The 12,285-nt window shown below is 29.2% G+C and overlaps 1 pseudogene; it reads right to left on the bottom strand.

The window, feature by feature from the left end:
- Positions 1–7,177: 7,177 nt before the first annotated feature.
- On the bottom strand, positions 7,178–9,998 carry LOC110635965 (phospholipid:diacylglycerol acyltransferase 1-like; annotated as a pseudogene).
- Between the last annotated feature and the right edge of the window lie 2,287 nt (positions 9,999–12,285).

Here is a 12,285-nt window from a genome sequence, read left to right as displayed (position 1 = left end):
AAACAGGCACGCATGCAATCTTCAAATAGTGGAGGTAGAATGAAGCAGCCAAGAAAGCATTAGTAAAGCCACGTGTATTTCTTCCAACAAACCTACAAAAGCAATGAATCTAGATCAGCCACTAATATTGGCAAGCAGGAGGAAAGCATATAAAGAAAACGCGTATGATAACAGCAACCATTAATTATATTCAGTAGGCAGATGAGATAGCTAAAGGGACTTTCTATGTATAGGCAAGTATAAAACGAATTAAAAGCCTAACATGAATGCTCATATAAACCACCCATTCAATCTTAACACCGAATAATTATAAACCAAGTCCAATCACAGAAACCCTAAAGATGAATTGGGTAACCATGCCATTAATAACCCATTCAATACATATCCAACAAAGACCATCTCAGGCTTGGCAGAATAAAATCAAAGGGGCAAAAAATGCTTTCTTTTTTTTTTAAAAATCCATTACCATTTGCGGAGAAAAAGTTATCCAAGAAACGAAATATCCAAACTGAACAAGCTAAGAAGGCAAAGAAAAAGAAAAGAACTTTGGAAAAAGAAGAGAACCCAAAATAGTATCACTATCACCATGATCTCAACCCCACATGCATACATAAAACAGCAAAATAACACAAAACCACACGGACAAAGATTCCATGGCCAAAAATAATCATCACCCAGATACACAAAGTACAAGAAGCAAGCAAAAAAGAATAAAAAGAAAAGGAATCAGAAAGATAGGAAAAGAGATAGAGAGAGAGAGAGAGAGAAAGAGAGAGAGAGAGAGAGAATAACCTTTGGGATCTGATAAATCAACTAGAAGGAAGGAACCTAGGTGTGGGAAGAAATTGGGATTGTCTCCATCCATGAAACTGTCCACCAACAAGTCAAATACTCTTTTTTTTTTTTCATTTTTTCATTTTTACGTACTTTCTATTTGCCCCTCATTGACCTCGCGTTTGCTATTGTTTGGATGATGATTTATTATAGTATCATATTATATGATGTAGAATTACAGGTTTTCAAAGTGCAAGAAGGAAGCAAAAAAGAATAAAAAGAAAAGGAATCAGAAAGAAACCGATAATTAAGAGAGATAGCAGGTTAAGCAAAAGAGGCGAAGGAAGGTGACTGGATGATGGACGATAAATAGGTATAAGCAAAAAGAGACAGAGAGAGAGAGAGAGAGAGAGAGAGAGAGAGAGAGAAAAAAAACTTTTAGATCTGGAAAGTAAAGTAGAAAATATAGAGACAGAGAGAGAGAGAGATAGAGAGAGAGAGAGAGGAAATAACCCATGGGATCTGCTAAGTCAAGAAGAAGAAATTGGCGTAGGGAAGAAATTGGGCATGTCTCCAACCATGAAACTGTCCACCACCTCTCTCTCAATTGTTCTGCTCTTCTGTGCTTTTCTTTGACAGCCCACAAGAACACCCACAAAAGCTTATAGCTCCAAATAGAATCAAAACACTTACCACCACCACCACCACCACCTCCATTTCTTCTCCAACCCTTTTTTGTTTTTCACTTTTTTATTTGAACGTCAAAATAACCTTTTGGGATCTGGTAAATCAAGTAGAAGGGAGGAATTTAGGTGTGGGGAAGAAATTGGGCATGTCTCCAGCCATGAAACTGCCACCACCAAGACACCTTTCTCACTCTCTATTGTTCTTGTTGTTCCATCTTTTCTATAACTTAGACCACAAGAATATCAACCAAGGTTAACAGTTCCAAATAGAATAAAAAACTTACCACCACCACCTCCGCCGCCATTTCTTCTCCAACTCATTTGTTTTTTTCATTTGTTCAGTTCGGCGTCCTTTTTTATTTGCTACTGTTTGGATGATGATTTATTATAGTATCATATTATATGATTTAGTTATACCCTTCAGTTTTTAAATTATTAAATTGATGATTTGAGATAATTTTAATTTTTATATTTTTATTTTATATAATAATTATTTATATATTTAAAATAATAATAATAATATTTTAATAATTTTTATATTTATTTTATAAAATAAATCATAATAGAGAAATTTTTAGCGATATAAAATTTATTATAAATTTAAAATATAAATATATGAATTTATATTTTAGATAGGTGAATTTAATTATATATATATTATATCTTAAATTTATAATAAATTAAATTTAAATAAAAAAATTAATTATATTAAAAAAAATTAATTTAATTAAAAATCAAATCAATCAATTTTAATTTTGTAATATAATTTAATATAAATTTAGATAATTTAATTTTATTAATTTAGAATTAATTTTAATTTCAATTTTAATCAATTCTATTTGATTTTGATTTTCAATTGATTAAAATTAAATCTATTTTGAAAACTACAATCAACATTTTAGCTCTGTTTTGCATTGAGCGTTTGAGTCAGAAAAAAAACTTTTTAGAAAAAGTATTATTTTAGACTATTTTATTATTTAAAAATTTTTATACTTAAAATATATTAAAATTAATTTTTAACATCCTCTAACATATTTAAAATTGTATTTTTCCTGACAATAATTTTAACAGCTATATCATATAAACTCTTCATGTAATTCTGAACTTGAATCACCATTTTTTCTTCTAACAATATGTTTAAAAAAGGTGTAAAAATAATTTTAAAAGTAATATAAAATAATTTAATACAATATAAACTTCTTTCGCCTATAAATTTAAAGTCTGTTTAGTGTTATTGTTGAAATTATTATTAAAATAATTATTTTTTAAAATACACTAATTAAAAGGTATTAAAAAATAATTTAAATTAAATTTAATAAATTTTACTCATAAAAATACTAAAATAATAAATTAATTTTTTCTAAACTCTTTTTATCAATAATATGTAAAATGATGATTTTATTCAGAAAAATAATTTTAACCTTTTAAAAATAATACCAATCAAACACCCCGATGAATTAAAAAAAAATTAACATTTTTGAGATTTTTATAAGCTCAAAATTTTACATTCCTTAAAAAGTTTTCTTCCAGGCTCGTTTGGAGCTGTCATTGGCCAGTTCAAATTAATATTTTTAAAATATACAATTTTTAATATTATTAATATATATATAATTAAAAATTATTTAACTATTTTAAAATTTTATATTACAGTATATTAATTTTTAATATACATGTTGTTTTAATTATATTAATTTAGCTTGCAAATTAATAATAATATATTTATGTTGTTTTTTTTTGGATTTGGATATTGATATACAAACTTATAATAATGATGAAGAGGAGGAAGCATTGCATGCTCTTAATGATGATGATGATGAAACTTGACAACTAGTAATAGCATTATTGGTGCTATTACTTAATATTTTTATAAATATATATATATATATATAAAGAGCCTTGTATGGTTTCTCACCAAACAGGTTTGAAATGGTTGTTGAAAGTATTATAAGGCCATTTAGATCACTGTATTAATATATTTAGAATGGATAAATATATAATGATCCAATTATGTTTCTAACTTTGAAAGTAAATATGGGTTGAAATCATTAAGAATGATGTCTGTGATTGAAAAAGTTGTAATATATTTATACACTCTTGTCCTTAATGCTTCAAATAGGCATACACAAGAAAGATTTCAACACTCTGGTGAAACAATTAGTCAAGTTTTTAGGCAAGTATTACATGTTGTCTGTCTGATGTCAATCGATATAATAAAGCCTATAGACCCTAAGTTCAGTGACACCACCAGAGATTTTAAATGATAGAAGATATATGCCTCATTTTAAGGTAATGTGTTTTTATTTCAGTCTTTTTTTTTAAATATCTTAAAACAATTTTTATCTTATTAGTTTATACACTCTCTATAGGACTGTATTGGTGCAATTGATGGTACACATGTGCGGGCAAGTATAGCTCCAAAAGATCAAATTCCATACATTGGGAGAAAGGGAATTTCGTCACAAAACATTATATGGCCACTTGTAGTTTTGATATGCAGTTTACATTTGTGTGGGCAGGATGTGAGGGAATAACGCATAATGCAAGAATTTTCTTAGCAGCTATTAAAAATCCGATTATTAAATTTCCAAAACCCCCTAAAGGTATTTTATAAAAAAACAAATTTTTAAAGAAATATTTGTTTACTATACATATTATTTTAATTATCAAATATTGTTGATAAATTATAGAAAAATATTATTTGGTTGACGCTGGATATCCAAATATGAAGGGTTATCTTAAACCATATAAAGATGCCAAATATCATTTACCAGAATTTAGACGCGGTCAACCACCATCAGGACTAGAAGAAATTTTTAATCGTGCACATTCTTCATTGCGAAGTGTAATTGAAAGGACATTTGGAGTGTGGAATAATAGATGGCACATTTTGGATAATATGTCTGCCTATCCTTTTAAAGTACAAATAAAAATTGTTGTTGCTTCAATGACTTTGCACAATTATATCAGAAAGAAGGCAAGAGGTAATAGAATTTTTCAAATATTTAATAGAAATCCTGAATATGTGCCTTTCAATATCTTACCTAATACTGAAGGTATTCCAATTGATACTCATATACAGAGATAATGAATAATTGTATATGAATATTATTCCCAATCAAATTGCAAGTAGTTTAATGACATATAGAGATCATATGTAATATAGAGATCATCTGTAATAAATATTTATACTTTTTAATTAAGTAAATGGAATATTAATTTTAATAATTATTTTGCAAAATATTAGTGAAAGATTTTATTGATGTTTATTAAAATTTAACTAATTATATTTTTTTTTTAAATAAAATACATTTTATTATATAAATTGAATTCAATTATAAAAAAAATAATAGGAACAAAATAAATGGTTAATTTTTAATAAAACTAAAATAATGTATTTATAATTAGTCCTTTTTTGTCATTTAGCCTCTAATAGCAATTTTAACCAAACACTTAACAAACAGCTTCTTTGATTAACAATAGTTTTTTATTTTATTACCAAACATGTAAACTACTTTTTTAGAATAGCAATATCAAACATGCTCTAAAAAAAGTGTAAAAAAAACTTTTAAAGTAAAATAAAATAATAATATAATATAATATAATATAATTAATATTTTTTTAAATAACAAATAAAATAAAAAAAAATCAAAAACATCAGACGGCGTGGAAAGGAGGAGTAGTCATTTTATTTTAAAGGTTTAATTGTGAATTTATGGTTATAAATATCCTTATGTTTATCATCTGAAAATCAAAGAATTTGCTTCCTTAAATCACATGAAGACGAACCAAAAAAGATTTTTGTTTTTTTTCATTTCACCAATGAAACCCTAAATTCTCTCTCTCTCTCTCTATATATATATATGTAAAATCCTTGTTAATCTTCCTTAGAAACATCAATCAACTAAAAAAGAAGTAATTTAAGAATTAAAAAATAATTAAATTTATAGAAAGTATTAAGTAGTTGGAGAGAGAAAGCTATTTGAGTAATTTGAGAAAATAGCAACAAATAAGAAAGTATGATTTGTGTTTAGAGTTTGATAATCAGCATGGCAGTTTGGTAATTTATCTGATAGAATTGCATTGTTCCACCTAAATTTTACTCTTTCACGTCAACATATGACTATCATCTTTATTTAGAAATGTAGTGGGAGTCGTTAGTGGGATTGCTCAATAATTCATCTTATTTGACATTATCTCAGACTTCGATAATATATTTATTCTTATAAAACTAAATTAAATTAAGAATGTCAATAGTGATTTTAAACCTTAGGTTTAAGAATATCATAATCATCATTTTAAAAAAGTATCTGAACTTGATATTGTTGCTAAGCTGTTGGTATAAATATATTTTTAAATATATTCATTAAAAATGTTAAATTAAATTTAATATATATAATTATAAAAACTTTAAAATAAATATATTTGCATCCTCTTCCACAAACGTTAATTATTTGTTAATAGTTATTTAATTATCCAAACTGGCTTCAAATCTATTATATATTTTATTTATTTATATATTACCACATCACATCAAGATTTATTAATCCCTAAAGCATGATATCTTTATCACATTTTAGTAAAATTGACATATTTAACTCAATGAAACAGATGACCTCTGTTAGCACCGTTAAACATAACCTGATTGTAGGCCTTTAATGTTGCATTTATCTAATTTTAATTCGATTTCTCACATTCACATATTAAGCCTAAAGTGTGAACCGTTTAATTGTTGTACATATCTACATCTCTAAATCCATATCATTTGATGATAAATCCCTTTCTATTAATCGAATTGAATTAAGAAATTGAATTAAGAATATCAACTGCTAACTGCAAGTCTTAAATCTAAAAAGGCAATAACCGACCCACCTGGAGAATCCTTCATTGTTGCAGTTAAAAAAAAAAAAAAAGATGGGCCCTGCCAGCTTCAAGAGGCGGGCAACTCCTTTAAGAATCGATCTTGAAAGGCCTCATCAATTCCATTAGAATCAAAATGGGGTTGAAGCATCTTTAATTAAATCTCCATTCTGCTGGACCCAAAAACCATCAGGAACAACACATCTACGAACCAGATTTAGTGCAGTGCGTGCCCTTTAGGAAAGGGGTCAAAGCTACAACATGGAGATCAAAAATTCAAAGGGAAGCCAAACAAGCTTATAACACATTTTATTCACAATACTTAAATAAATTACAGGTTAACCAAAATTTCAGGCGACCATAGAACTTAAGTGCGCCAAAAATGGTAGGTGCGAGCAACGTAGAAAAGTTCATTGATCTCAGCAACCTTGTGAAGTCCTTTCCAAAACAATATTGGTTGCAGAAACCGCGATCAACGTGAGCTGATAGATGTACCTCCAAAATTAACCAATACTGGCTGTATTCATAGTCTGTTAGAAGTGTCTCAAGTGCAAGGGGGGAAGTAGGTATGATTTCTGCTGCCAATCAATACGTGTGACTACAGTGAGGCCAGGCCAGCAAGAAAATTGCAATGTATATAGATAACTGCAACTTCATATGACAAAGCAGAAAGGCAACCTGGATGACAAATGATCCAATCCTACCTAGTCTCAAGCCAGTTTTGTTATTAACAGAGTACTCAAACAAATCGAACAAATAGCATATTTAAAAATCCACGGAAAATAATGCATCAACTGAATCAGTACTCTACTTCATTCATAGATAACATATAAACCAGTTTTCAGTGCTCACCTTATCAACTATAGATGCAAGTTGATTTTTTCAGACCATTTGAAAAAAATTGGAGTGAATTTGATCTCCTCCGAAGTCCTCTCCTGTACCTTTATAATGCCCTCTATTAGTGCAAAGTTCCCCAGTATATCAACATGAGCACCACTTTGGGTACCTCGGCCCTCTAGAAGATTAGCTGGAGGGGCATGATTATATTCCCTTATGTAAGTATGAATGCCTGAAGGTTGAACCTTGTTTTGCCTCGCCAACCCTTTGCACACATAAAACCAGCACTCAAAACAGGAACTGTCCCGTCTCCATTAACAGAAAAAACTCCATCTTTTAGACAAGAGTTCTCAATTCCACCAGTTGCCGAGGTATCTATCTGAAACGGAATTGAGCATTCAGTAGTAGAAGCTAGCTTGTAAACATATGCTCTTTCAGTGGGCATTCCAACTCCATACATAGAATATATCTCCATCTCAGGAGCATTCGGTAATCTGTAGAAACAATAAAGAAAATTAAGCAGTCCCCCCTAATGAAAATTTGATCAAGTACAGGACCATCATAAAGAACAAGCTTACGATTTGACCAATAATCACCCTAAAGCAAAAATGACTTAAAATTATTTATTTCTATAAAGCTTAAGATAACAGTTGCAAGAGAAGCTGGGGAAAAAAAAAACAAAATGATTATCAGCCCAAGTGGAACATATTTGGTATATAATTAAGTAATTTACAAAAATGGGATTTACACAATTCCAATTTGTATGTTTTGATTGTGATAATCTAGCTGTTCCAAGAGGAGTCACGCAAAAAAGCAAACTAAAAGCATTTTGCCAATGTAGAATATAACATGAATTTGCTTTACAAACTTATGCGCAGAAAAATTAAATTAAGTTCATTTGTTATCAATTAAAAACTCTCACTAACAAAATATGGAAATTCTCACCTTGTTTCTAAGGGGGTCGACCAATATTTACAGTGTTTGTATTTAGGATCATCCAAATCATCTGCAATCCCATGTGAAAAATGAGCACCTTCACGTTTCATAAGCTTGGGAGCAACAAAATGATGCAGATCCAAAACTGATCCAGCTGTGGATACTTTGTAGTCCACAACAACTTTAATATGCCCGACACCCATTTCTTGGTACTCTGTCCAGATGTCACAGTTGTTTGCAGGGTTATTAAAATTAACAGCATCCTGCAGATCAATGACATTAAAAAACATAAAACATCAAACATCTCAGAAAACATGCGGCATAAGCAACTGATATATCTCAAGATGCAAATGAGCTAAATTTTATCTATTATCATGAAAATAAAGCAGAGCATTCAAAGGGGGAAAAAAAACTTTGACATGAACTGATTAATAGAATAAGAACATCTGAGAATGCAATACATCAATAGATGAACAGTTGACTTCTCAAGTAATTGATTGTAAATTCTATTCTAACATACTAAAAATGATTGATTATACATGCTTACATTTGATGCATGAGATTAGAAGCATAACACTTCCACCAAAAATATTTTCAAAATGTAGCCCTCAATGTCTAGAGGATATCAAAAGGCAGAACCATTGTGATCATCACCAAAGGACCAAATGATATCATGGGGAATTGAGGAAAAGAGATAAATGAATATGTACTAGACGAACCAATAACCTTAAATTCATCAACTGTAAATCCATGTGTATGTGTGCGTGTGTTATACATTTTCATGTCCTTAACAGAACAGGAAGTATTACCCTGAAATCAATCCTCTCAATTTTGGAGGAATGAAGCTCAGCCACACCTTTCCCAAACGATATAATTCTCCCATAGTTCACACCTTCCGTGAAACTTGATGCCCCTTTCCCATTTGGAATTGCAGTGTGTGTACTATTGTCTTTTGGCTTCTTTGCACCACAATTGTAGATTCCTTCGGGTGACCAATCAAGGCCACCCCAGATTGTATCCCCACCTTTTGGTATCATAGACATGGTTGAATCCCATGTACGACTCATCCGCATTAAATGTTGCAGAGTTTGAAGACCAAAAACATCCTTATCCAAAAAACCCGGAGCGTAAGCCCTGTGGAATGATTAGCATTTCATCAAGACCAAAAAATTAAGCAGCACAAATTAGTCAGAAGATTAATAGGAAAGATGAAATTATGGCAACATAAAATTAAATTGTTATTAATGTTTTGATTTTAGTAATTAAAATAAAAACCTGGCTGCAGCAATATCCCTGGCTTCATTAGAGAAAAATCCTGAGACTGCTTTTGGCACGCCTAAAAAGGGGCCACCAATATTCATCACTGCCTTTATGTGCTCAGCACACCAATGTGTTCCACCCCCACCGCACATTGGAGCAGGTGCCTCAACCAATTTCATGAAATGCAGAAAGTAAAGAACACCCATTGAATGCGGAATAACAACCACCTTTCTCCCACCATTTGTAGCCACCATGAGTTCTATATTACTTTTTATTCGGCTCAGAGTTTGGTCCCTTACCTGATCAACTCAATTAGAAAGAAATTAGAAAACCAATTAAGAAAGCAATACATACCTAAGGAGAAGAAATATATAAGACCATAAAAAGTGCTGACAGACAGTACACAAAACTAAGACTTGGAAACTCTAGAAGAAAACATATGACTTAAAAAAGCAAATATATGGCTTAAAAAACAAAGAAATTGGGCATGTCTCCAGCCATGAAACTGTCCACCACCAAGACACCTTTCTCACTCTCTATTGTTCTTGTTGTTCCATCTTTTCTATGACTGAGCCCACAAGAATACCAACAAAGGTTAATAGTTCCAAATAGAATAAAAACGCTTACCACCACCGCCGCCGCCGCCATTTCTTCTCCAACTTTTTTCTCTTTCATTTTTTCATTTTAACGTCCTTTTCTATTGGCCCCTCATTAACCTCGTGTTTGCTATTGTTTGGAGATGATTTATTATAGTATCATATTATATGATGTAGAATTACAGGTTTTCAAAGTACAAGAAGCAAGCGAAAAAGAATAAAAAGAAAAGGAATCAGAAAGAAACCGATAAGTAAGAGAGATAGCAGGTTAAGCAAAAGATTAAGGCGAAGGAAGGTGACTGGATGATGGACGATAAATGGGTAAAAGGAAAAAGAGAGACAGAAAAAGAGAGAGAGAGGAAATAACCATTGGGATCTGGTAAGTCAAGTAGAAGGGAGGAATTTAGGTGCGGGGAAGAAATTGGGCATGTATCCAACCATGAAACTGTCCACCACCAAGGCCCCTCTCTCTCTCTCAATTGTTCTGTTGTTCGGTGCTTTTCTTTGACAGCCCACAAGAACACCCACAAAGGCTAACAGCTCCAAATAGAATAAAAACACTTACCACCGCTACCACCACCACCACCACCACCGCCATTTCTTCTCCAACCCCTTTTTGTTTTACACTTTTTTATTTTAACGTCAAAATAACCTTTGGGATCTGGTAAGTCAAGTAGAAGCAAGGAATTTAGGTGTGGGGAAGAAATTGGGCATGTCTCCTCCCATGCAACTCTGCACCACCGCCGCCGCCATTTCTCCTCCAAGTTTTTTGTTCTTTTAATTTTTTCAGTTTAACCTATTCGCCCCACATTAACCTCATATTTGCGACTGTTTGGATGATGATTTATTATAGTATTCGTATTATATGATGTAGTTATACCCTTATTTATTTTTCAGTTGAAGAATAATGAATTATAGTATTTAAATTATTAAATTGATGGTTTGAGATAATTTTAATTTTTATATTTTTATTTTATATAATAATTATTTATATATTTAAAATAATAATAAAAATATTTTAATAATTTTTATATTTATTTTACATCAATAAATCATAATAGAGAAATTTTTATTATAAATCTAAAATATAAATATATAAATTAATATTTTAAATAGATAAATTTTATCATATATATTATATTTTAAATTTATAATAAATTAAATTTAAATAAAAAAATTAACCACATTACATTCATTACATTAAACTAAATAATTTTGGTCTTAAAAATATATTTTTTAGGAAATGACTCTTTTGATCTAACAGGGCCTAAATACTTTCCAAACGCGCCCTTACACCTTTTAGCTTCTTTCGCGGCCACCCCTCACTGTCCTTGGGAAGCCCGCGCGCGAATCTTCTGGTGTGATGATTTTGAAATTGGCCTGGCCACAAACCCTTTTTCGGCTTCTATTCGATAATTTTGGTTTATTGTTAAGATTTTTTTTTATTTTTTTATTTGATTTATATTTCAATTTAATTTTAATGTGATTTTAATTTAATCAATTTTTTAAAAAAATTTAATTTAATTAAAAATCAAATCAATCATTTTCAATTTCAATTTTGTTGTAATATAATTTAATTTTGTTAATTTAAAATTAATTTTAATTTCAATTTTAATCGATTCTATTTGATTTCAATTTTAAACTGATTTTAATTAAATCTATTTTGAAAATTACAACAATATTTTAGCCCTGTTTTGCATTGAGATTTTAAGTCAGAATAAATATTTTTTTAAAAAAGTATTATTTTAGACTGTTTTATTATTTTAAAATTTTTATATATAAAATATATTAAAATTAATTTTTAATATCCTCTAACTAACATATTTAAAAATACATTTTTCCCAATAATAATTTTAATAGCAATATCATATAGATCCTACATTCTTTTAACAATGTGTTTAAATAAAGTCTAAAAAAATTTAAATAAAATAAAATAATTTAATATAATATAAACTTCTTTTGTCGATAAATTTAAGATCTGTTTAGCATTGTTATTGAAATTATTATTAAAAAAATTACTTTTTAAAATATACTATTTAAAGAGAATTAAAAAATAATTTAAAATTAAATTTAATAAGTTTTACTCATAAAAACTAAAATAATAAAATAATTTTTGTAACTATTTTCATTAATAATATGTATGATTGTTTATGTAATACTATATTTTCTTGGTATATGAGAATAATTTTGTAATATTTTAATTTATATAATTTTTTAATGACAATAATATAAATTATTTTTAATTTACTTTGAATTAAGAAGTTATATTTTCTAAATTCATATTATTAAAGCATTTATTTATGAAAAAAAATGAAATATATCTTTTTAATTTAATTAGA

The sequence above is a fragment of the Hevea brasiliensis genome, chromosome 4 (genome assembly GCF_030052815.1).
Source record: "Hevea brasiliensis isolate MT/VB/25A 57/8 chromosome 4, ASM3005281v1, whole genome shotgun sequence".
Classification (NCBI taxonomy): domain Eukaryota; kingdom Viridiplantae; phylum Streptophyta; class Magnoliopsida; order Malpighiales; family Euphorbiaceae; genus Hevea; species Hevea brasiliensis.
The sequence above is the reverse complement of the archived record's forward strand: the minus strand, read 5'-3'. Positions and strand labels throughout refer to the sequence as shown.